The sequence below is a fragment of the Cavia porcellus genome, unplaced genomic scaffold (assembly GCF_034190915.1).
Source record: "Cavia porcellus strain 051 isolate PalLab524CR breed Dunkin Hartley unplaced genomic scaffold, mCavPor4.1 scaffold_1, whole genome shotgun sequence".
Taxonomy (NCBI): Eukaryota; Metazoa; Chordata; class Mammalia; order Rodentia; family Caviidae; genus Cavia; species Cavia porcellus.
The window spans coordinates 78,327,318-78,354,788 of NW_026947484.1; the positions used below are offsets into that span (position 1 = coordinate 78,327,318).

Sequence of the window (27,471 nt, forward strand, 5' to 3'; positions counted from 1 at the left end):
CTGAATTTCTTCAAAGACCAAGAAATCCACAGAAAGTTGAAAAGAATAGTGTCAATAATTAAAATTTGGGTTGAGTGAAATGCCAGTGTAACACAATAATTTAGATCCAAAGTTGTTCACAACAGCATCTCTAAATATTGGAACCTTGTGTATCTCTGACAATGAGAATTGGTTCAATAGTTGAACTATACCCATTCAGTGAACTAGACTGCACACTTTAAAATTATATTTTTGAACTTCAGGTAGATTTCATCAAAAGGATTGTAGCACACAATTAACATAAATTTTATTGTAAAGATGACATACATCTGCTAAAGTTTTAGCAGTGATTGTCTCCAGGTGCTGAGAATGTGCATGCATCATTTTAAATTTTCATTTGTTTGTTGTTTTATTTTACTTTTTATTAAAGTGTATATGTATAATTCTTTAAAGGGAAGGGGAGAGCAGAGTAAAAAAAGTAAGTCCTGTCTAGTGAAGTAGTTGTGACATAACTGAAAAAATTTTAAGTAAATAGTTTTTGAAGCATAGTATCCAGACATAAACAATAGATACACTTTGATGACTTTTTACGCAGTATATAAGACCAAGTGAAGAATGAGTCTTGAATATCACGATGGCCAGGCTTGTGGATCCACAAATGTGAGTCTGTGTGGGAAATAGTTCAGATAGGATCAGGAATGCACACTGATAAATTAGAAGCCCACGGAAATTTTGGAAGAAAAGGTGGTAAATCTTCATTTAACAACTGTAGAAACTGAGCCACAAGTTGTTGTCATTAGTGGAGTCCATGTTTTAAAGTGAAACAGCTGGGATGCATTCCCAAGAAGTTAGGCTCTGCTACCAATGCCTCTGGATGAAGGACAAATATACATAAAATAGCAGAGGGCTAGACATCTTTAGATGCATGGTGATGTGAGAGTGGGCAGAAATGTTTTAAGAGATGAAAGGAAGGCTCATATGTTAGGAAACGGGCAGAAATATGAATTCCCAGCAGTTTCTACAAAAGGCAGATGTGATCACTGTGATGTCAGCTTGACTTGAATAAGAAATACCTAGCAGATTACAAAAGCGCTGGGTGTGTCTGAGGATAATTGATACATAGACCAAACTGAGGAGAAAGATCCATCTCAGATGTGAGTTGCACCAACCAACTGGCTTATAGCCTAGACAGAATGAGGAGGAAAATAACTAAATCTTCCCTTTCTTTCTTTGAGGAGCTCCAGTCTTTGTCATTCCCGTAGATGTTCATCTTCAATTCCTTGAGGCTTCCAGTGCAGACTCTTCAGCTTTCAAATGCAGACCCTTTTGTTTTTTGTAACACAGACTCATCCTGAATTCTGTGGTGAGATGCAGGCCTTCAATCTTCAACTGGCTCTTCCGGCCCTGCAGTATGCAGACAGGCACTTTGCATTCTTACACCCTTGATTTCATATTGTATGTTAAATCTGTTCTTTTAGTAAACCCTAACTAAGAAAGCAGACCAGTGATAAATTTAATAGCGTTCAGTTTGGTGACTTTGTGCACTTATGGTACATGTGGAACTGAGAGGTGGCCTTGAGACTGATGGGCCAATGATATTCTGCACCAGAGCTCTGGTCTTCATAGGCCATGGTTGGCTAAGAGGGAGCATGGTCTGACTTGTATTTTCTTTTTTTTTGATGATTCATAGGTAACCAAGGCACTACTCTTACTCCTCCCACTCAGGAAAGGCAGCCCAGTCAGCAAACTTGTTTTCCTTTTGAAGAGGCTCTGCTGAGTGAATCATGAAGAGGATTCCATGGCAAGGAGTTGGTCTGGAGAATGGGGAAAAGTCTTGAGGACTGAAGATGATAGTACAGTCACCTCCCAAAGCAAACTTGGCTAGGAAGGACCAAACTTGGGAAGTTTTCATAGACTTTATTTCATCGGCTTTATCTTTATTAACTCAGTGATAGCTCTGTGCTATATTGAGAGAATAGGATTTAAGACTTGTTAATACCTCCATGTGGGTCATCAGCCCTGTTTTGGCCTCGTGGGCCTTTCAAGCAAAGATGAGTGGTTGTTTGTTTATCCTTCATCTGCAGTCCACAGTGAAGTATCTAGAAGAGAGAACACAGTAAAGATATTGTACATAGACAAAATACACATTCTAAGGTTTTCTAAGGCAGCATTGCTTTAAATATTTCACAGCTTTATGTACACTGATTTCTGTACACTAAAATACTGATTGTCAGAGGATTAGGTATAAATGTGGCTGATGGGAATTTCTGGGAATTCTTAAGAGAGATTCTTAGCAATAGCTAATAGATCAGTCATTATGTATTTACCAACAGATAACTTGGTTTCTATTTACCAGCAGATGACTTTGTATGTTTCTATTGTGTATAGTCATTTTTTATGGTTCTTCCTAGTCATTCTTTTGTTCCAATAAAAGTAGAATCAGACAGAAAAAAATAACAGTTATGGCAATTGAAATTTTATGGAACCTAAAATTAGATCATGATTGTCATATTTCTGCAACTTTCAAAATTGTTGTCACCTAATATTGTTTTAATCATTTATTGCAGCCTTGATAAAGGCTGGACTTTTATTTAATGCTAAAAATACAAAAATCAATAAAACAGAACCTAGAAACATGAAAACAGATAAAATAATACAATTTGGATAGTATTTAAGTTACACAAAATGTGTTTGGTAACAAGCAATAGAAAAGAAAAAGTAGTTACAACAACAGGGATTTTTCTTCATTTCACAAATAATGAGAGGTCCAGAAATACGTATTTCCAATTTGGGTCAGCAGTTCAATGATATCATCAAAAACTCTAAGCTGTGTCTTCCAACTGTTGGATCTTTTCCCCTTTGACTTCTTGTGCTGTAGTCACAAAATGGTTGTCTTATCTCTAAGTACTTTGTTCTCATACAATTGGAGTCAGGTCAAGCAGAAAGGAAGTTGCTGTTTCTCTTACAATAGAAAACACATCTTTGCTGGTTGGGCCCCATCTAGTGACCCTGAGTGGCAGGGAAACCTCCTGCACTGAGGTGTGTGAACAGAAAACACAGTGAACACCACCTAGCTGTGCAACCTTGGCACCTCACATAGAACCTGGTAGGGCCTCGCTCAGCATCCTCAATCAGCCCAGGACCTTTGGGTAAGTCCCTCTGGGCCTGGTTGGGCCCCACTGTGTCCCCAAGTGGCCTAGGAATAACCTGCACTCAGTGAGTGAGCCAAAGGCCTTCACAGTGAACCCCACCTAGCATGCAAACTTGGCACCTCACTTGGAACCTGATAGGACCCTGCCCAATGACCCCAAACAGCTTCAGAGCGTTAGTGTGTTGTGTGGCATGAGCTGAAGGCCTGCATAGCATACTCCATCTAGCTGTTCAGCCTTAGCATGCCACTCAGAACCTGGTAGAGTCCTGCCCAGCAACCTCAAGCAGCCGGGGAGCTTCAGAGTACTACATGGGGTATGCTAAAGGCCCACCCAGTGTACTCCCCACATTTTAGGAGTCTTCAAGTGCAACTGGATTCCTGGAAAGGCCTGCCTAATGACCCCCACTAAATTGGGAAAATTCCATGCAGTATGGACAGACATCTTCAACCCAAGAAGCTACTGAGACCTTGCATTCAGCTTCTCCAGGGGAATACAGGAAAAATGACAAAATGAAAGATCAAAATACAATTCACAAACTTCCAGCCTATTCCAAACAAGCCTAGGACACATGGATATAGAAGAAAGTATCAACTATACACCTAAAACTTATGAAATGATAGCAACTGAAGTAAATAAACAACTCCATAAAGCTGTAAAGGATCTCAGGTCAGAAATAATCTCTCAGGTAAAAGAAGAAATGATAAACATAATGAAAGAAATGCTTAACACACTTAAAGAAAACATATTTTTTCAAAAACTAAGAAACACTGCCAAAAGATGGAAACCTTGAATGAACAATATTAGAAAGAAATAGAATGTATGAAACAGATTCAAAGATATCCAGGAAATCAAAAATTCCATCAAAAGCTGGCAAAACTGCCTCAATAAATGTGAAGACAGACTTCAGACTTCAAGACAAAATTGCAGCTAGTGGACAAGAAAGGAAAGATCTTTTAAAAATAACAAGGAATCAAGAAGTAACAATTGAACAGTTGCAAGATGATGCAAAGAAAAACAATATAAGATTGATAGGTATAAATGAAAAAGAAGGTGACAAAAAAATGATATGAAAAAGACATTTTACAGAAGTAAGAGCTGAACATTTCCCAAACATGGGAAAGGAAACTGACATGTAGGTAAATGAAGGATACAGCCACAACCAAAATAAATTGATATCCAGACATATAATAATGAACATTCCAGAAATTCAACATAAGAACAGAATATTAAAAGCTGTTAGAGAAAAGCAATAGATTACCTATGAAGGAAAGCCCATCAGAATCACAGCAGTCTTCTCAACACAAACAATGAGGTCAAGAAGAACATGGAGTGAAGTATTTCAAATCCTAAAAGAAAACCACTTTCAACTCAGACTGATGTACCCTGCAAAACTGTGCTTCAAAATCGATGGGGAAATAAAATACTTCCACAACAAAGAACAGCTAAAGAACTTCATGACTACCAAACCAACCTTGCAAAGAATACTAAAAGATATTCTAGATAGACATAAAAATAACTACAACTCCAACAATAACAACAGAAAAAAAAACACTAAGCAAGGAAAACAATTAAACAAAAGGGAAGGCAAAGAAACAAGAGCAGAAAGACAACTTGACAAAAGTAAGCCAATTTATATCAGTTATAACTGTTAATGTAAATTGCCTCAATTCAATTAAAAGAAACAGACTGGCAGAATAGATAAAGAAACAACATCCAACCATATGTTGTATACAAGAAATTCATCTAACCCAAAAGGAAATTCATAGACTGAAAGTCAAAGGATGAAAAACAGTACCTCATGCAACAAGATCCCCTTAAAAAAGCAGTAGGTATTCTTTTTGCAGACAATGTGAACTAAAAACCAAGAATGATCAGAAGAGATAAACAAGGTCACTACATAGAAGTTAGGGGAAAACATCAAGGGGAAGAGATAATAATACTAAATATATATGCACCAAATATGGGAGCACCCAATTAAGTAAAACAAATATTAATAAATATGAAAACTCAAGCAATAACACAATTATAATGGGAGACCATAACACCTCATTGACACAAAGAGACAGATGAACTAGACAGAAAATCAGCAAAGAAATATCAGAACTGAACTTGTGAACAAATGGACTTAGTAGACATGTACAAACTTTTTGACCCAATAGCACCAGAATGTACATTCTTCTCAGCTTCATGTGGGACATTCTCTAAACTAGACCATATACTAGCCCATAGAATATGCTTAAGTAAATGCAACAGAATCAAAATTATTCCATGCATGATAACTAGAAATTAATGTCAAAAGAAAATTCAAAAACTCCATAAACACAAATAAATTAAATAATATACTCTTGAACAATCAGTGGATCACAGAAGAAATTAAAGAAGAAATTAAACAATACTAAAAAAATACAAATACAATTCAGCCTGCATGCTGGTAGGCTCACCAGAGGCTCTGACTCTAGTCTTTCTGGAAGCCGTACAGCTTGCACAGCTTACCAGGAAGGCTGGCTAGTTGGTTTCTTGTTGAAACTTCCCGGTCTTAGCATGGCCGATTCTTGGGAGGCACTGACTTTTCTCTTCATCCAGTGCCATTTGTTAAAGAAGGTTTCTTCCAGTGAATGTATTTGGTTCCTTTACAAACAGAAGGTGACTGTGTTCAGAGTTGTTTCTGCATCTTCTAATCTTTTCCATTGACCTTTTGGTCTGTTTTTTGGCCTGTGGGACACAATGAAAGCAGTCCTCAGAGGAAAATTTATTGTGGTGAATTCCCACATCAGGAAAACAGAACAAACACAAATAAACAACCTGATGCTACACCTCAAACATCTAGAGCAAGTCAAGCCCAAAACACAAAGGAGCGAGGAAATTATAAAGATCAGAATGTAATAGCAACTAAGAAAACAATACAAAGAATTAACGAATCAAAGAGTTGGTTCTTTGAAAGAATAAATAAAATTGATAAACCCTAGCCAACATTATTTTAAAAAAGGAAAGAAAAAACTCAAACTCATGGAATAAGAAATAAAAAGGACAAAATCACTAAGACCCTGTGAAAATATAGATCATCAATACCTACTTTGAAAACCTTTACTCTCATAGCTTGATAACACAGAAGAAATGGACAGATCCTAAACACTTGAATTACCAAAGCTGGATCTAGAAGATATAAAACTACTGAATAACATAATTTCAATTAATGCTATTGAAAATATAATTATATCCTTACCAACAAGGAAAAGCACAAGTCCTGATGGATTCATTGTGGAAGGAAAGACCTAATTATAGTACTCCTCAAACTCTTTAATAAAATTGAAAGGGAAGCAATTCTCCCTCTTTCCTGGAAGTAAATACCCTAATACCAAAACCAGAGAAAGATCCAACCAAAAAAGAGAACTACAGGCCAATCTCCCTAATGAATATACATGCAAAAATCCTCAATAAAATTGTCATTGTACAAAAGAAAGGAAAAGAAACTGCTCTAAAGAATATAACTGCATATATATTTAAGTGTATAAGATAGATAACCACATAACTGAGTTTTGTTGGATCATTGAACAAAACTGTTTCCAGTCTCACTGTTTGAAAGTCCACTTTATATGCTTTAATTTTGTAACTTGAACAACTATTTCTAAGATAACAATATGTAATCTATTAACTAGTGATTTCCTACTGTTTATGTTTTCTGAAATTCTGTATAACTTGTACCCTTTTTCTATTTTTTTCTTTATCTTCTTAAATAAAAAAAAATCCTCAATAAAATACAAACAGAATGAAGCAAGTCATCAAGATGATTATATACCATGACCAAGTGGGATTCATACAGGAAGGAGGGATGGCTAAACATATGAAAATCAATAAACATACACCATATCAAAGAGCCAAAGATAAGAATCACATGACCATTTTCATAGATACAGAAAAAGTTTTCAATAAAGTCCAAAACTCATTCATGATAAGAACCCTATGGAAAATAGAAATAGATGGTCTTTACCTCAATATGATAAAAGCCATCTATCATAAACCAACAGCCAGCATCATATCAAATGGTCAAAAACTGAAAGCTTTAACTCTAAATTCAGGAACAAGACAAGGATGTCCATCATCACCACGCCTATTCAATATAGGGCTAGAAACATTAGCCTGAGCAATTAGACAAGACAGAGAAATAAATGGAATAGGGATAGGAAAGGAAGAAGTTAAATTATAATTAATTGCAGATGATTTAATACTCTATATAGAAGACCCCCAAAAGTCCATTGAAAGTCTCCTAGACATAATAACCAAATTCAGTAATGTAGTTGGGTCAAAGTAAACACTCAAAAATCAATCGCATTCCTATACACAAACAACAAACTCACTGAGAGAGAAATAAAAGAAGCCACACCCTTCACAATAGCATCCAAAAACATATAATACTTAGAAATCAATTTAAAAAATCAATTTAATTAAAACTAGGCCCAGTAAAAGATCTATTCAGTGAAAATTACAATACCCTGCAAAAAGAAATCAAAGAGGATTTCAGAAAATGGAAAGACATTCCTTGTTCATGGATAGGGCAAACCAATATTGTGAAACTGGCCATTCTCCCAAAATCGTTATACACATTTAATGCAATTCCAATCAAATTACTGTTAGCGTACCTCACAGATCTAGAGAAATCATTCCTAATATTCATCTGGAACCAGAGGAGACCTAGAATAGAAAAGGCAATTCTGGGTACTAAAGGTGAAGCAGGAGGCATCACAATCCTTAACTTTAACTTACACTACAAAGCTACTCTGATAAAATCAGCATGGTACTGGAATAAAAACAGACCTGAAGATCAATGGAATAGATTATAAGATATAGCTACAACTACAAACATACTCAGCCACCTTATCTTTGACAAAAGGGCCAAACTTTGACTGGAAGAAAGATAGCCTCTTTAATAAGTGGTGCTGGAAAAACTGGCTTTCCAAATACTGAAAATTAAAAGTAGGTCCTATCACCATGCACTAAACTAAAGTCAAAATGGGTCAAAGACATAAATATTAAAACAGAAACAGTAAATTTTCTGGAAGACAAAATAGGGAGAAATCCTGAAAACTCAGGGGTAGGCAGAGAATTCATGAACAATAAAAATCAAACTGCATGGGAAATGCTTCCCAGAATCAACAACTGAGATCCTGTCTTATTAAAAAGTTTTTGCATGTCAAAAGAAATATCCAACAGATTGAAAAGAAAACCCATGAATTGGGAAAAAAATCTTAGTCAATTGTCCCTCAGACAAAGGACTTCTATCTAGAACATATTTTTAAAAATGAGACCTTGAAATTCAAGGATCCAATCCAAAAGTGGGCATCTGAGATGAACACACAATTCTCAGAAATACAAATGGCAAATAAACACATTAAAAAATGTTCAGCATCATCTGTCATTAGAGAAATGCAAGTGAAGACAACACTGAGATTCAATCTCACTCCAGAAACAATGGTCAAGACCAAGGAAACCACCTATAACAGATGCTGGAGAGGCTGTGGGGAAAAAGGAACTCTTCTGCACTGTTGGTGGGAGTGTAGACTGGTGCAACCACTGTGGAAATCATTTTGGGGTTTCCTCAAAAAGCTGGGATTGGAAGTCCTATTTGACCCAGCTATTCCACTTATGGGCATATTTCCAGAAGAATTGAAAACATCATACCACAGTGATGTGTGTACACCCATGTTTATAGCAGCACAATTTGTAATAGTCAAATCTTGGAAACAACCTAAATGCCCATCAGGAATGAATAAAAAAGGTGTGGTATTTTTCTACAATGAAGTATATCTCAGCTATAAAGAAGGATCACATTGAGGCTTTTATAGGTAAACGGATGTGACTTGAGACCATACTCATAAGTGAAATAAATCAAATTCACATGTGTAAATACCATATTGTCTCCCTAGTATATGAAACTCAAAGAGTAAATAAGATAAAAATATTTAACAAAGGGTAAGAAACTGCTCAAAGGCAAAAAAAAAAAAATAACTCAGGGAAAAGAAAAAAAAGATACAAATTTTTATATGTACATATACACTTAAAATAGTTAAGTTGTACTACTAGTACTATTAGTTCTTGGAACAAAATAGTTAACATTCATAGCATTAGATCAATTTTGAATGTTTATGTCTAGTAAGCTGAGTAGCTCTTTTGAAGATAAATATGGAATATAATCTTAGTTATGTTTCTACCATCTGTTTTGAAAACCTACATTGTTTTGGCTTATTATTATTTGTCTCTCTCTTGTTTTTCTTATATTTTTGTTTTCCTTCATTTTATTTTCCTCTAATACAGAAAAGATAGATGTACATGTATAGGCTTATACATGCTTAGAATTTCTCCTAAACAATTTACAATAATTGATTTTTTACATGTGATGGTATGAACAGCTACTTTAAAGAAATGAGACATTATGGTAGCCATTGCGGATTTTTCTATCATCTTGTTTTGAAGTCCAGTAATACTTTTATTCTTTGTTTTGATTGGTTTTAGTCTGTTTTTTATTATGTGATTTCAATATATATGAATGAATGGACAGCTATTTTGAAGACAATAAAAGACATTATGTCAGCCATTGCTGAGTTTCCTATTATCTGGTTTTGAAGGCTGGTAATGCTTTCATTCTTTTGTTTTGGTTGATTTTCTACTATTTGGTTGTGTTTGAATTCATTGTGTGTGAAGATATGGAAAAGTATTTTGTAGAAAACAAGAGAAATTATGGTAGGCACTGTTAATTTCCAGTTTTCTTGTTTTGGAATCCTGTGTTGCTTGCACTGTTTTGTTCTGATCTGCTTTGTTCTGTTTTGCTTTGTTTTATTCTCTTTAAAATAAAAATAGAAAAGAAAGCAGGTCTGAGAATAGACTGTTTGTTTATATTGGCTAGAATTAGATTATTTCCCTAATCCCAAATTAATCATGGAATAGGGAGAATGGGGTTTCCATACTTGGCAAAAGTTGATTATGCTTCTTCCTATGAGGCTGGGAAAAGACTTCATCTCCCTTGAACATGTTTCATTGTCTCCAAAATACAGGAGATTCTGTATTCTATAGGAGATGAAAAAGGAGAATGGAAATTAACCAAAAATGTTTGCCACAGAGTACAAATAGAATTGTGTGTCACTGTACCTATTTTTTCTAAGAAGTGGAAATTTCTCATCTCTTCCTGAAGTCCAGGAGCCCAAGGGTACTGGAAAACCTTTATCTTTTTTGACACTGCACGGGACTGGACAGACTCAATGTAGGGAGAGAAAGAGGCTGTTAGACTCAACTCTTGTCCTGTCCTTGAGCTCTAATAACATTAAATTTTCATAATTCCAATCAACTCTACAACCTAGCTTGTTTAAGTGAGTCAGAGTTCGGAATGTTGGAGAGGAAGGGTGAAATTCATGTCAAAAAATGAGATTTAAAGTGATTTTCTGCCTGAAATGCAAGGTTTACCTCAGAACTCTGAACTCAGATGGCTTCTTCAGAATGAAAAGAGGAACACATTTAGGGAAGAGTAGGATGGACTAGCATAGATGTAACTGAAGGTTGTTTCGGATGAAAAACAAGCAGGCATTGGGTTCTACTTTCAATGCACATAAGGGAGCTGTAAAAGGCAATCTGAATCTGGGACAGAAAGTTAAGGAATTTACTGGAAGAGAAATCTATGGAGGATTTGACTTTGGTCAGTGTATCCACACACACTAGTTTAACAAGGCCACAATAAATACACTACTGCCTATATATACTGCCTATATACTGCACTATATAGTACTGCTACATAATTATATGTATCATACCACATTGATTGATACAATGTAACATGATATTGTTACAGACAGCTGAGCTAGTTAGAAATATTATAGGCAGTCAGACAGGGCCAGGCCCTGGAAGAAGCCAGCACAGAGGACCAGATGTCTGATGACCTTGGAGGACACACACATCTCTCCCTGTGGGCCAGATCTCAGGACAGAAGGCAAAACAAATGCAACCACACCCTTAAGTATAATCCTTAGGGATTAAATCTGGATCACCTTGAGAAGTCAGGAGTAACCATTCCAATCCCTAGGCAAGAGTCACCAATCTCTAAGAATGACCGCTTTCTACGTTATTTGCTTCCCCATTTGTTCCCAATTTAATCAGTTTTACCTGAACTATTAATCTTACTGTCTAAACATCTCTGTCCTGTCTCATGCCTCAAGGCCGCCTACCACTTCCTGCTTCTTCCTCAGCCTTAATTGCAACTCCCCTTCCTGTTTGCACAAGAAGAAAACTCCAATCAGCTGCTCCTGCATCATCAATGCCCGCCCTAAGCACCACCCCCAGTCAGAGGTTATATGTATATCAGTGCCCCGCTAAGAGCCACCATCCGGTCAGAGGTGGTAGACTGTCTATGGTCATGGACTCCTCTCCACATGCTTGGAATAAAGGCTATTTTTTCCCCTCTTTTATCGTGCCGAAAACACTCAATTTGCTCATGGGGAGTAAATATTTTACTGGCTACAGAACTAAAAGAACACAAAATATTATTTTAAGTGCTCAAGATATAAAATAATTTATAGTTTTATTGTTACAGATTATGTCTGAATGTTCTTCCAATATTCATAGGTGGGGCTTGGAGGAGGTGGTTGAATCATGAGGTGCGTTACTCATCAATGAATTAGTCCACTGATGACTTTACAGCTGGTGGTGGAAGGTGAAGCCTGGTCTGAGGAGTAGCTCACTGGGGGTGTGCCTGGGGGAACATATCTTTCTTCCTCCTCCCTGTGTTGCTTTTTGCTTACTGCCACCATGCCTCAAGCTGTTTCTCTTCCCTGCTATGCTTCCCTGCCTTGGAGCTGGCCAATCTAGCCCAAAAGCCAGCCTGAAACCTCTACAAACTATGAGCCAAAATATACCGTTCCCCCTCTAAGGTGTGAGTGTTGCATATTGTGTCACAATACAGGAAAGTAAGACACCTTGTTCCATAGATTTATGAAGAATAAAAAACAAAAAAATTACATAAATAGAAATTACATAAACAGATTATCTTCCTCCATCATAGAATCTATCCAAATGTATGCATCAATTACCAAGGTTTTGTAATTTCTTTTGCATTTTCAGCATGAATTCTGTAGCCTAGATAGCTGTTTGCTAACTCAAACACTTACTCCTTTCATTCATTCATTTACCTAGTGTTTCTTCAGATGTTTATGCAGACTCTTTCATGCACTAGGTACCAAGGGTAATGGAGCCTTAAGAATAATGGAACACTGCTTCCTACCTTACCTGGGATGGAATTTCATATAGTCACAAGATAATTTCACCTTCACGTTTACTCTCAGCTCTCAATTATCTGTGAATGAGGACTCATATGCTTTATCCTCCTGGCGTGGTACTTGTCAGGCTAAACTAGGGCATGACCAAGACCATCGAGGCAGGCAAGATTGAAGCAAACAGTAATAACATTATTGCAGACTGAGAGTGGTCAGGCCAAGGGCAAAAGACCGTTGATCCTGAGCAAGGGGTAAAGGCATGTTTTTATAGAGAGTTTACATACAGGAGGGGTAGGTCCTGCTGCGAGGGAGATCTTGCTGAGAGAGGTAAAAATCTGGGGGCTTCCCAGTAGACGAGGGTTGGGGAAGGTACAGGATATCATTGGTGGTTTTTGTCACTGAGCAAAGGGTAAAGGATGTTTTCTGTGGGCTCCCTGCACAAGGTACCAAGTGTGTATGTGGGGTGTGTGTAAGGGTTTCCTGCAAGCAAGGTGTGAAGCATGAAGAGTTTTTTGATTTGGTTTGGGCCCAGCCTATGAACTTAACTACTGCCACAATCTAGGTAGTTGTCTCTAATTGGTTGAGGACTAGGACTAAATGTTCAGAAGATGCAAGACTTAGAGTTTGGCTAGAGAAAATTCACATTGAGAGAACCTCTGAGAGAACCTGAAATATTAATATCATGTAGGACTTGAAGATATCAAAACTTCTAGGAACTGATTAACTCAGTGTGGTCCCTTGTAAGATTTCATTTCTACCTACAGAGGAACTATAGTACCAAAGGTTCCAGGGGAAATATTCATCCTTTGATTCCCCCATTCCCTCCAAAAGGGGCTCATCATCTAACTCTGCTCCTGTGGCAGATACCTGATACCCTCTCTTCTACTTCTAGCTTTTTCGCTTAACTCCTGGATCCTAGTGAACGTTCACCTCTCCAACACTTTCCATTGTATACAAAAAAAAAAAAAAGCAGCTCTAGAAGTGTTTACACTTCTATATACCTGTTATGGCTTGTGTCTAGATGTCCTCCCAAAATCTTAGAGGTCATAGGTGAGGTGGAGATTTTTTAGAGGTATCTGGATCTAGAGTATATGATACTGGGATTGATTCATGGTGCAATGCTAGGATCAAGAGTGCCAGGATTAAGGTGTGAGTACTACCCACCCTAAGTAGCTTAGTTAAAATATAGGGGATGGCAAGACCTATGGTCATCCCTTGTGTGCTTTGCTGCCTAATACCTGCCATGAATGTTTTTCCTCTGCAATGCCTGTCTGCCATGCCACCCTGCCTTGGATCCAGCTGATTACGGACTGAAATTTCTATCAACTATGAGCTAACATAAACATTTCCCCCCTTAACTTGTGGGTGTTGGTATTTTGTCTCAGCAATAAGAAAAATAACTAAGACAATACCGCTCTAAGATTCCTGTTTCACAAAGCCCCCAAAACTAGGGACTCCCCCCACCAATAAAACATCTCATCTTGATCACTAGTAATGATCTATATAAAAGTGGCTCTCTATAATTATGACAGATTACTATGTCTGAGGCCATAGGTTTCTGGAGGAGATATTTAAGTATGATGTTGCTCCAAAAAGACATATATGAACATGATGGAAAAGATTATAGAATGGGACCAAAGAGACATACCTTACAATCACTACCACCAAATCCTGAACATTTATTCCTAATCATTTCTGTGTCCAGATTGTCTCCTTTGCAAAAGAAATAGGTAAAACTAGGTGAAGCTTTAACTCCTATCAAGTTTGGACAATCTATGTCTTTCTGAGTACAGTATGTGTTATCTGGTTTTACAGATTGTGCCGAGAACTAAATTTAGAACTAAAATCAGGATTTGGCAAATCCTGATATTCATTCATGTTATATTCTGGTTCTGTGATAAGAACCGAACATGAAAACTCAGGGATATCTGGGTTTCTGGGGTGACCAGGAGACACGGCATCCCTAGCCCAGTCCCAGGGAAGATAAAGAAGCAACTTTGCGAAAGGACACTTTGGTCTCAGTAAGAGCCAGTCTGACCCCTTGGCAGAGGGGGCTCCCAAGGAGGAAGATGAACTAGAGCCCAAAGTGCTGAAGCCTGGGCAGAATGCCCCATTGCTTCATAATTCCTAGTACCCATGAATGAGATAGGAGAACAGGTAGTCCCAGCATGCATATTTGGTATCCAAAGTCCTGTTTGATCTTAGAAATCAAGAAACCTTTGGGACTTGGAAATGCTAATGCCCAGAGGCTGTGCAGTGTAGTGGAAAAAGAACTGGCTATGGAGTCAGAAATTCTGGCTTGAATGTCAGTACTGTGATTAGCTACGTGACTAGGAGCAGGTCTCCTAACCCTGCAGCGAGAGGGTTTTCTTGTCTGTCCAATGAGAAACATTAGTTCTTTCCTAATGACCTCATAGGGCTGGTTTTTCTTGGTTACTTTTCCCGCACACATTGATGTTTTAATCACAATATGACAACAGTATTAGGGCAGGACAATGATAAAATTTATATTAATTTTTGTAGCAAATATAACATAAATCACTATTGCTACTGTTTGGTTCTTATTATGTTTCAGGCACTCTGCTAATGACTATTTCATTGCACAAGGTCACACAGCTGGTAAATTTTATGGTATTACTCAACTCAGATACCTCTGAGTGCAAAGCCTATGTATTAACCCCATGTGTGCTTTAATAAATAGTCAGGTTTATTTAAATTCTGGCTTTCAGAGATTGATGACCACTGTGCTGCTATTTAGCAATGGGTTTTAAATTCTGGTTTCATCAACAATTTGTACTATGACTTCGGGCATTTCACCTCACTGGACCCCAATTTTCTCATTAATATAATGAATAGTGGAAGCCAGTGTTTCTCCAACTGTGTAGTATAGGACATTAGTTCCTCAAGATGCACTGTGAGAAATTATTGTCAGGTCAAATAGATTTAAGGAATATTATAAACTTCAAGTCTCTCCTCGAGGACTTGTCAAGGCCCAGGAGCATATTAAAGGCTCTGAAAAGTCACATAATGAGGAAACATGTTTGACTTTCTTTAGCCTGATATTTTCTAATCTTGAGAGCTGAAATTCGTATATCTAAGTATTAATCTATGGCTTTTAGTCAGCTTTCTATTACTACAACAAAAAAATCACAGAGAATCAGCTTTTTAAAAAATGAACAGCCCATTTTAGCTTATGGTTTCAAAGGATTCAGTTAATGATCAGTTGGCCCCATTGCTTTTGGGCCTGTGGCAAGGCAGCAGATCACGGCAAGGGTACATGGTGGAGGAAGCTGTGCAGCTCATGGCAGTTCTGAAGTAAAGCAAGAGGAAGATGAACTAAGGTCCTTTCTTTCTGTAAAATTCAGTATCACTCATTTGATTATTCACAGTGGCCAACCCTGTGCCAGTTCCCATGTCACCAGGAGTACAGAGAATGCAAACAAGTTTTACCACATCAATTTTAACTTTCTTCTAAGTATTTAAGGATAAAAATTGTTTGTTCTACAATGAACCATGTTTCCAGAGCAATAGAGAATTGTAACCTGGTTTCTGGAACATTTTAATAACTTTTGAATTAGTTAAGAACATAATTTATACAAATTAAATATGTTCTAGCATTCTTTTATATATAATAGCTCTATGGAAACATTGTTCATGTATCGTACCTACTTAAAAGAAAGAAATCAATATTTTTTAATATTTTCCCAGAACTGTACAACCATCAGCAAATCAATCTTAGACCATTTTTTATTACAAACAAAACCACAGCCATGTATAGAAACTCCTCATTTCCTGTGGTCTTCCAGTCTCAGCCAACCACCAAACTTTTCTCTGACTCTATACATTCACTTACTTTGGGCATTTCATAGAAATGTAATTATATATTCATGTACAAAAGATTGTGTAGACACATGCTTCCCTTCTCTGGATATAGACCTAGAAGTCAAATTGTGAGGACTATGGCAACTTTATGTTTAAAATTTTTGGAAACTGCAAGTCTGGTTTACAAAATGTCTGGCCACATATAAGAATTCTAATTTTAATACTTTAAAAAAAATTACGTTTAATTATAGCCATCCTAGTGGGTATGAAGTTTTACCTAATGGTTTTGATTTGCATTCTCTTCATAGTTAAGGATGTCTAACATTCCTTCATATGATTACAGGATAATTAATTAGAAAAGTATATTCAAATATTTTACTTATTCTTTAATTGAGTTATTTTTCTTTTACAATTGAGTTGTTTAAAGCTCTTTATACTTTATCAAATATATGATTTACAAACCTGTCCTGTGGATTGTCTTTTTAACTTTCTTAATTTCTCATAAAAGTTTTTTACCATTTCTTTTGTTGGAATTTTGGTGCTATATCTATGAAACACTGCTAATCCAAGGTCGTGAAGATTTAAATCTATAATTTTTCAAAGTATTTTCTGCTTTTGATGCTTATATTTAATTTATTGATATGAGATTTAATTTTATAAACAGTAAGCAAGAGAGATCCTACTTTATTCTTTTCCATAGGAATATCCATTTGTCTTAGCACCTATATTGAAAACCTTATTCTTTCCTGCATTAAATTGTCTTGTAATTCTAGCTGAAAGATAGTTAAATATAAATAGGAAGGATAAATCTTGATTATTTGGTTTCTATATCTATCCTTATATCTGTATTATACTATCTTGATTATTTTAAAATTAAGAAATGATAGTCCTCCAACTATTTTTCCCTTCAAGGTATCTTGGCTATTCTGGGTCCTTTGCATTTCTTATGAATTTTTGGATCATATTTTTAATTTTAGCAAAAAGCCAGTTTGGCTTCAATAGTGATTATGTTGAATCTATATAATTATTTGGGGAATATTGTCATCTTACTATCAAGTCTTCCAGTGCATGAACACAGGATGTGTTTTGATTTAATTGAATTTTCTTTAATTTCCTTCCGTACTGTTTTATGGTACACTTATGTTTTACACTTATTTTGTGAAATGTATTCATAAATATTGTATTTTTTATGTTACTGTAAATAAAGTTATCTTTCGTAATTTCTTTTTACATTACTCACTACTTTTGTGTAGGACAGCACTAATTTTTTTCATACTGACCTTATACCTAATAACCTTGATGAGCTCATTAGCTATCATAGTTTTTAGTGGACTCCTTTGAATTTTCTTTCTATATCTCTTCAAACAGTTTTACTTCATGCAGTATAATCTGATGTCTTTTAATTGTCCTAAACAGAACTTGTACGTACAGTGTTATGTGTACTAAGTTGAGAAGCGATGACAATAATATGGTCATTTTCATCTTATTCTTAATTTTAGAGAGAAATAATTTAGGATTTCTCCTTAAAGGATGTTAGGTTTGAGTTTTCCTAAGCATCTTTTTTTGGGGTTGTGGCTGTTCCTTCTTAGTTGAGTGTTTTTGTCATGAAGAGATGCTTTTATTTGTCAGGTTGTTTTTCCAACAACCAACAAAATACCTTTCATTATTTATTCTAATAATATGTATATTATATGACCAACCTTGCAATCATGGGATAAATCTCATTTGATCCTAATACTGAATCCTTTTTATATCTTGGTCATGATGTAAAATCTTTAACATAATATATGTTGGTCTATTAACTTTTATTAAGTTTTGTATATTTCTGTGTATATTTATGAGATGCTAGTCTGATAGTTTTCTTTTCCTATAATTTTTTTGTCTGATTGAATTGATTGGATATTATGATTTCCCTTTGAGAAGTTTCTTTCCCTTTCACTGTATCTATTGTAATTTTTGGAACTTATTTACTCTTTCAACTTCTTACACTAGTAAGATAATATATTTACACACGTGAGTCGGTTTATTTCATTTATGAGTATGTGCTCTACTTACACCCATAAAAGCCTCAAGTTTATCTTTCTTTACAGCCGAGTAGTATTCCTTTGTACAAAAATACCATATCTTTTTTATCCATGCCTCAGCTGATGGGCATTTAGGCTGTTTTCACAATTTGGCTATTATAAACTGTGCAGCTATAAACATGAATGCACATATATTACTGTAGTACATTTTCAATTCTTCTGAGAAAATACCCAGAAGAGTAAGAGCTAGGTCAAATTAAACCTCCAATCCTAGCTATTGAGGAATCTCCACACTGATTTCCATAGTGGTTTTACCAGCCTACACTTCCACCAACAATATAGTATTCCTTTCTCCTGTTAGCACATCAAGCATTTGGTATCTGTTGATTTATTAGTGTTAGCTATTCTTTCTGGAGTGAGATGGTATCACACTGCTGTTTTAATTTGCATTTCTCAAATGACCAGTGATGCTGAACAGTTTTTTCATATATTTATTTGCCATTTGTATTTCTTCACCTGAGAATTGTGTATTAATCTCAAAAGCCCATTTTTGGATTGAGACTTTGAATTTGGGAGGGCCTATTTTTTTTTTCAATTCTTTATACATTCTAGATAGAAGTTCTTTGTCAGAGTGAAAGTAGGCAAAAATCTTTTTGTAACCTGTGGGTTTTTTTTTCACTCGGTTGGTGATTGGTTGTGAAAAAACCTTTTAATGAGATGAAATCCCATTCATTGATTCTATGAAGCTTGTTTTTTGCTCATGAACTCTCTAATTACCTCTGTGTCCTTGAGATTTCTACCTGCTTTGTCTTCCAGTAGATTTAGTGTTTCTGCCTTAATATTTAGATCTTTAATCCATTTGTCTTTAGTTTAGTGCATAGCAATAGGCATGGATCTAGTTTAAGTCTTTGGCATATGGAAAGCCAATTCTTTCAGTACCATTTATTAAAGAAACTATATTTCTTCCAGTGAACTTGTTAGGTCCCTTTGTAAAAGATAAGGTGGCTGAGTGTGTTTTTAGTTGTATCTGTACCTTTCATTCTGTTCCATTGTTTCTCAGGTCTGTTTATTTGCCAATACCATTGACTTTTATTATAGCAGCTATGTAGTATAATTTCATGTCAGGGATTGTGGTACCTCATGCCTTGCCTTTATTGTGCAGCAATGTCTTTGCTATTCTATGTTTTTTCTACTTTTAGATGAGTTTTAGGAATTTTTTTTTGTATATGTGAGGTATGCTAATCGTATTTTTACCAGGATTGCATTAAATTTGTATAGCAGTTTTGGTGTTTGGCCATTTTCACTGTATTGGTTCTTCCTATCCATGAGAAAGGAATGTCTTTCCACTTTCTGAATTTCTCTCCAATTTCTTTATTCACTGTAATTTTCAATGTAAAAATCTTTTACTTCTTTTCCTAGGTTGATTCCTAAGTTCTCTATTTTTTAAAATGTTATTGCAAGGTATTGTTGCTCTAATTTCCCTCTCAGTGAGTTTGTTGTTTGGGTATAGGAATGCTACTGACTTTTGAGTGTTGATTTTGTACCCAGTTATACTGCTGAACTTGCTTATTAAGTCTAGAAGCCTGTTGGAGCTTTTGGGGTCTTCAATGTAAAGTATCATATCACCCGCAAATAATGATAATTTAGCTTGTGCTTTTCCCATCCTTATTCTTTTTATTTCTATCTGTTGTCTAATTGTTCTGGATAATGTTTCAAAACTATACTGAGTTGGAGTGGTGATAGTGGACATCTTTGTCTCCTAATTTTAGAATGAAGGCCTTCAGTTTTTGTCCTTTTAGTGTGAGGTTGGCTGTTGGTTTGTCATAAATGGCTTTTTTCTTTTTGTAATTTTTATTTTAAAGAGAATAAAACCAAGTAAAACAAACAGAATTAAGCCAGTCAAAACAAAATACTGCAAGTAACACATGACTTCAAAAGAGGTTAATAGGAAATAAACAATGGTCATCATAATGTCCCTCGCGATGTTCAAAATACCTGCCTATACCCTCAGACATAGTGCAAATAAAATCAAACAGAACAGACTAGAACAAATAAAAAAAAACAATGAATGCAATAAAGACTTCAAAACAAGACAATATTAAATCCAAAATGGCTACCATATTATATCTTGCCATCTTTGAAATAGCTGCCTATGCCATCAAATACAACAAAATAAAACAAGACAAAACAGGATAAAACTCAACCAAACAGAACAATGAAAATGATACAGGACTTCAGAACAAGACAATAGGGAATCAACATGGCTACCACCTTCAAAAGGAGATACCCCATAGATGCTATATTGTGCATTGTTATCCTCAAATAGATATCAGAACACCAGCTTTAGACCTACAAAGTCAGTGAAACACTAAGATTTTTATCAGATGGAGGTAAAGACCATATATTATTACTTTCTCCATTGTTTCTATCATTAATGACTGTGAGATTTTATCAAAAGGTTTTCTGCATTTATTGAGAAAATCAATGTCTTTGGTTCTGCTGTCTTTGGTTCTGTTAACTCTGTTAAGTGGTGTATTGTGTTTATTGATTTGTGTATGTTGAACCATTCCTGCATTCCTGTGAAGAATCCCACTTGGTCATGGTGTAAAATCTTCTTGATGACAGGACTGGGGACTTAGCTCAGTGGCATAAGCTCCTGCCCTGCAAGTGTGCGGTCATGAGTTCAATCCCTGGTAATATTTAAAAAAAAAAAATCTTCATGATTTGCTGCATTCTGTTTGCTAGTATTTTATTGAGGATTTTTGCATCTGTGTTCATTAGGGAGACTGGCTTATACTTATTTTCTTTGGTTGGGTATTTCTCTGGTTTTGGTATCAGGATAATACTTTCCTCCAAGAACAAGTTGGGGAGAATTACTTCCTTTTCAATTTCACTAAAGAGTTTGAAGAGTATTGGTGTTAAATCTTCCAAATAAATAATGTAATGTTGAACCTCAAACTTCTGGGGGAAAAAAGAGTAAATCAAACCCAAAACTGATATGAGAGAGAAAATTATAAAGATAAGAATATAAATTAATGAAATTGAGACTAAGAAAACAATACAAAGAATCAATGAATTGAGGAATTATTTCTTTGAAAGATTAAATCAAATTGATAAGGCTCCAGCCAACCTTATCAAAAAAAAGGAAAGAGAATACTCAAAGTCAAGCAATTAGAAATTAAAAGGGTAAAATTACAATAGATCCTGCAGAAATCCAGAAGATCATCAATACCTACTTCAAGAACCTGTGTTCTAATAACATGAAAAATGCAGAAGAAATAGACAGATTCATCTATGCATTGCCAAAACTGAAAAAAGAAGACATAAAACTTCTAAACAACACAGTATCAGTCAATGAAATTGAAAATATAATTAAAAACTTACCAACAAAGAAGTCTAGGCTCTGATGAATTCACTGCTGAATTCCAAAAGAAATTTAGAGAAGATCTAATGCCACTAATGTGGCAACTCTTTAATGAAATTGAAAGAGAATCAGTACTTCCAAAACCATTCCTGGAAGCAAATATTAACCTGATATTAAAATCAGAGACTGCCCAACCAAAAAAGAAAACTACAGGCCAATCTCCCTAGTGAACATAGATGCAAAAATCTTCAATAAGATATTGCCAAGCAAAATGAAACAAAAAATCAACAAGATTGTACACCAGGGCCAAACAGAATTCAGCCTAGGGATACACATATGGTTCAACATATACAAATCAATAAATGTAATGCGCCTTATTAACAGAGCCTAAGACAAAACACTCATGATCATCTCAATAAATGCAGAAAAAACTTTTGACAAGGTCCAACAGTCATTCATGATAAAAATAAGTCTACAGAAAATTGGAGGAGATGACCTTTACCTCAATTTGATAAAAACCTCCACGACAAATCAACAGCCAACATCACATTAAAGTTTTTAAATTAAAAACTTAAAGTTTTTACTCTAAAATCAGGAACAAGGCAAAGATGTTCACTGTCACCAAACCTATTACATATAATTCTGGAAACTTTGGTCAGAGCAATAATAAGACAACAGAAAGAAATAAAAAGAATAAGGATAGGAAAGAAGGAAATTAAATTATTATTATATGTGGGTGAGAGGATATTCTACATAGAAGACCCTAAAACTCCACCAAAGACTTGTAGATTTAGTTTTAAAAATTCACTAGTATAGCTGGACACAAAATCAATAATCAAAAATCAATGATATTATCAATAATAAACAACAAATTCAGTAAGAAACAAATTAGGGAAATCTATCCTTCACAATAGCATCCAAAAGATGAAATACTTGGGAATCAATATAACAAAGGAAGTAAAAGACCTTGATACTAAAAACTACAGTACTCTGAAAAAGATCAAAGAGGATATCAGAAAATAGAAAGCTATCCCTTGCTCATGGATAGAAAGAATGAATATAGTGAAAATGATAGTATTCTTAAAATTGTTAATGTAATCTCAATCAAAATAGCATTAGCAGAGCTCACAGAACTAGAGAAAATATTTCTAAAATTCATTTGGAATGAGAAAAGAACTAGACAGAAAAAAATTCTTGGCAACAAAGGCAAAGGATGGGGCATTATAATTTCTAACTTGAAATTGTACTACAAAGATACTGTGATAATAATAATACAGTACTGGCAAAACACACACACACACACACACACAGATATGAGGATCAGTGGAACAGAGTAGAAGATGAAGAAACAATTGCAAACACATTCAACCAACTTATCTTTGATAAAGGAGCTGAATATATTCACTGGAAGAAACATACCTCTTTAATAAATGATGCTAAAAAAATTGGCATTCTACATGCCATGACCAAACTAGTCCTGTGTCTTTCATCATACACTAAAGTGAAAATAGATCAAAGATCTAAATATTAAAACAGAAACACTAAATTTGCTGGAAGACAGAAAAGGTAGAACTCTTGAAGACACAGGCATAGGCAAAGATTTCACACTGATCACATGGGAAATAATGCAAAAATCAGTAACTGCAATCTTATCCTATTAAAAACCTTTTACACAGCTAAACAAATCACCAACAAAGTAAAATGACAACTTACAAAATGGGGAAAATTTTTTAACTAGTTGTCTTTCAAATCAAAGACATATCCAGAACATATAAATAATTGAAAAAATCAAACTCCCCAAATTTAAAGAACCGATATAAACATAGGCATCTGAGATGAATATACATTACTCAGATGAAAAAATACAAATGCAAATAAATATATAAAAAGTATTCAACATCACTGGTCATTTGAGAGATACAAATTAAAACAACACTGAGATTCTGTCTCACCCTAGAAAGAATGGCAGTCATCAAGAAATCAACCAATAACAAATGCTAGTGGGGCAGTGGGAAAAAGGAACCCTTCTCCACTGTTTATGGGCATGTAGATTGGTGCAACCATTATAGAAATCAGTAAAGAGATTCCTTATAAAGCTGTTCTCCTTCTGAGTATCTTCCTGGAAGAATTAAAAACATCATTCCACAGTAATATATGTGCACCCATGTTTATAGTAGCAGTTTATAATAACCAAATCTTAGAAACAACCTAAAAATGCATCAACCAAGGAATGGATACAAAAGATTGGTCTTTTTATATAATGAAGTACTACTCAGCCATAAAGATAAACTTGAAACTTTTATAGGTAAATGGGTGCAATTTGAGACAGTACTCATAAATGAAATAAAATCAGATTAATATGTATAAACATAGTGTCTCTCTGGTGTGAGAAACTTTCTGAAAGAGTAAATAAAGAAAAAATGTACAATAGATATTATGAAATGGGAAGAAATTGTTGGAAAGGAAAGAGGAACTAGGTTTGGGAAAGGGAGAAAGGAAACGGGAGAAAAGAGGAAAAGAGATAAAAATAAGAATAAACTATAAACAAAGCTTTGTGAATTAGGAGAATAAAGAGGAGATGGTATTGGGAAAAATCAACAGATCAAAATATATCATGTACAGTTACAAACTGCCTATAATGAATGTAGATCTAAAATGTATCAATAAATTGAATTAAATAAAAAAGAAAAGATATTCCTGTTATTTGTGACAACATAAATGGGACTGGATGACATTATGCTCAGTGAAGAAAACCAGACACTTAGAAAAATACTGTATGATCCACTATATATAAAATGTAAAAAAAGGTGAAACCACAAAATATGAATATTTTTCTAATGAAGGCATGCAAATGATGAAAAACATACTCACAAAAATACCTGCCTGGTCCTTTTAATTTTTACAAAAATTATGTATTTACTTTTTATGGACAAAATTAAAAATGTTTATGAGGTACAGTGTGTTATTTTGGGACATGTGTTTATTGTAAATTTATCAACTCAAGACATTTAGGTTATCAATCACCTTATTTATTATTTATGATGAGAACATCTTAAATCCTCTTTTAAGCTATTTTGGATTCTACACACAATATCGTTGACTATAATCACGATAACAGAACACTAGAACTTTTTCCTCTCTTGTGGCCAGGACTTTATGCTTGTGAACCAGTTTCTTCATAGCCAGCTGTTTCCCTACATTCCCTGGTCTTGCGGAAGTACTGTTTTACTATCCCTATAAGTTTTGTTTTTTGGATTCTGCCTGCGGGTGAAACCATGTGGTACTTTGTCTCTCTTAGTTTCATTTGTCCACTTTTAAACTGATTATTAATATTATTTTTTGCCATTCACTTATATGAGTTCCTTATTTTTTAAAGTATTAATTTCTTTATAGATATATACTTTGCTAGTATTTTCTCCTTCTGAAGATCACTTTTGCATTTTGTTTAATTTTTTCTTTTAGCAGGAGGAAGGCAGGGCACAGTGACATGTCTGTTATCTCAGCCCTCAGGAGAAAGCGGCAGGAGGATCCCTGTGAGTTCAAGGCCAGCCTGATCTAAAAACTGATTTCCCAAATTACATTGTGAGACTACATAAAAAAAATAAAAAATAAAAAGCTGTAATCCCATTTGTTTGTATTTTCTTTTGTTGCTCCTATCCATAAATATTGCCAAGACAGATGCCAAGACACTGCTTTCCTGATTTTTTTCTAGGAGTTCTATGTTTCAGATCTTACATTTAAGCCTCTAATTTTTATTTTTAGTTCATTTTTGCATCTAAAATAAAGGTGCATTTTCCCTCTCTCTATAAACTTTAAAAAAATTTTTTGAATGTATATATAGTTTCTCTTGCACCATTGATTCACTAAATAGAATTTACTTTCCCCTTGCATATTCTCAGTGTTTGTCAAGATTAGTCTACCATATAGATTTTCTTGAATAAACATTTATTTATTTGTATGACTTTAAGAATTTTGCATAGACTTTAAACAGTTGCTAGAGTTTTAAAAATGACTACTAGTTAAGACTGTTTGGTAGAGAAGCCTATCTCTAGAGCTTTCTTACTGCCATTCTGGGAGTCATAGCTCTACAATTTTTTTTAGCTGAAGTATAACTGATTAAGGGAAAAGAAACAAATTACTGTAAATAAAAAAAGAATAAACTTGAAGTATAGCTAATTTGTATATTAATGGTAATTAGTATTTATATATAGATCTATTAGTAGCTCATTAACTGAAAACTTGCTTCATTTGTGCTGTAATTTGTTAATCAGAAAAGTATATTTAGTGATGGGGCTATAACATGGTTTGAATTTTTAAATAAATTCCAAGATTTGGATGTCAAATTGCATTGGATCATTAAACACTGCAGGGGTTAGAAGAATTCTTGATTATATGCGTTTTTCTGTAGTACAAATACTTTGGTATTTAGGTGTCAACGGCCTATATCCTTAGTGATTAGACACATCTTAATATGTCTTCTCTAGCCTGTATCTGATATCTGTACAATTTGCATAATGAGAAATCATTTTGTATAAACTGCAAAGTATCTGAGTTGGTTAAAAATATTCAGAGTACCTGCAGCCTAGAAAATTACTGTGTGTTGGAAGATACAGATAATACAGCAAATGTAGTACATGATACCTGTCTCTTATTGAACTGGGCATATATTCTCTAAATACATTTTTAAAAATAATTTCTTAGTTCAGTTTAGTGACAGATGAGTCACACAGAAGGATCCAGAAGACAATCAGGCTCTTTTGGGTTGAAGTTGTATTTTTCAGTTAAAACAGGGATTTAAAATTAGCAGTCATTCATTTAATTCTCATAAATCTTTATTTTGGGCAGAGGTTGGTGGGAAAGGGTTATCATGCTTCCTTGCCGTGTTAATTAGGAAGTGATGGGGATGATTAAATGAAGGCTGGAGGATTTGCTCCCAACATGCTCCCTCATTCAGCTTCTTGGAATTATAAGTCAACCTTTGCCTTTTTTGAGTTCTCCTTGAATACTGATTAGATATACTCCTATGTTCAAGAAGGGGGAGTCTGAAATTTTACTTCATCCCATGTTTGTAAATCTGAATTCAGATCCTTTCAGATGATAGTAAACAGTTCCCTCTTCCTGTCTTTGTGGGGAGAATAATACTCATTGGAAATTAATTAGGAGAAAGATGAGTAACTCTGGACCTCCAGCAACCTAAAGCAGGGTTGGGGAGCAGCAAAAATATGGCAAGGAGAACAAATTTCGATTGGAATTACAATAATTTTCTCAAAAGAGCTATGTGGCTTTACTCACAATCATTTATTGAGACTGAAAACCCCATTAAAGACTGCCAATGATTTTGCCTTACTAATTGGTAGAGGGATTATTTGCTGCCAAAGGGGTGCATTGATAGGGGAGAAGACAAAGCATGACTAGAAGGCAACTTTGGTTTTAGTTAAGTTGCTTTCAACAGCAACACTACTGGTGAGATTCCTGCTTCAGAAGCTCCAGGGGGTTGTCTCTAGGGGGAAGTGACCTCAGCACCTGACCATCTTCAGTGACAAGGAAGCAGGTTCAGAGAAGCTAAAGATGTGGATATTTTGGCTTGGAAATATCAACAGGCAGTGGTGTGAGGCCCTGAAATGAAAAATAGGAACTATTCTTTGCAGGTCAGTGGTCCAGCCTGTCTCCTGTTAAGCACAGGCCTTAACACTGAAAAGAAGATTGACCTTTATTTGACTTCAAGGAGAAAGTAAGAGCATGCACAGTAAGAAGAGTACGAGCCTTGTAACCTGCTTGAGATGGGTTTGCATCCAGGCTGCATTACTTAAATGTTCCCAATTGTGATTTGTCTCAGTTTCTTTGTTACTTTTGAAAAATCATAGAATGTTACAGAGAAG

General features: G+C 35.1%; 1 long non-coding RNA gene across 1 annotated transcript in view; it reads right to left on the reverse strand.

The window, feature by feature from the left end:
* Nucleotides 1-261: 261 nt before the first annotated feature.
* Nucleotides 262-27,471, reverse strand: part of LOC134476425 (uncharacterized) — a 95,827-nt gene continuing 68,617 nt past the window's right edge. The window contains exons 2-3 of the long non-coding RNA XR_010048053.1: nucleotides 5,625-5,843; nucleotides 262-2,078 (exon numbers count right to left, since the gene is read on the reverse strand). This is a non-coding gene — a long non-coding RNA (uncharacterized LOC134476425). The remainder of the gene's footprint in view (nucleotides 2,079-5,624; nucleotides 5,844-27,471) is intronic.